This window comes from Bison bison, unplaced genomic scaffold (assembly GCF_000754665.1).
Source record: "Bison bison bison isolate TAMUID 2011002044 unplaced genomic scaffold, Bison_UMD1.0 scf7180017864535, whole genome shotgun sequence".
Lineage (NCBI taxonomy): Eukaryota > Metazoa > Chordata > Mammalia > Artiodactyla > Bovidae > Bison > Bison bison.
Window position 1 is genome coordinate 13,796,596 of NW_011495084.1, and position 391 is coordinate 13,796,986.

Consider the following 391-nt stretch of genomic DNA (forward strand, 5'->3'; position numbering starts at 1 on the left):
GGTATAATAGGCTCCAGTTTTATCCACCTCATTAGAACTGATTCAAATGTATTCTTTTTAATGGTGGAGTAATACTACATTCTTTTTTTAACAATGTCCATGAATGTAGGTTTCTAATTAGAGATGTGTAATTTGGATATATGTCAGTCTCCTTTTAATGTTTAACAGGTGGCTAAACCCCTTGTTTAAAATCGGTAACAAACGGAAATTAGAACCAGATGACATGTACTCAGTGCTTCCAGAAGATCGCTTCCAGCACCTTGGAAAAGAGTTGCAAGGGTGAGCACAGACATCAGGGAGAAGGGGAAGAAGAGTGAGAATTTTCACGTGAGGCTAAAGGTTTGGGGATGCTTTGCCTTCCTCTGGGTTCTTCTGAGACTCCTCTCCTGAC

At 40.2% G+C, this 391-nt stretch overlaps 1 pseudogene; it reads left to right on the forward strand.

Annotated features, from left to right (window-relative positions):
• LOC104982650 overlaps nucleotides 1–391 on the forward strand; it is a 231,697-nt pseudogene that overhangs the window by 27,198 nt on the left and 204,108 nt on the right.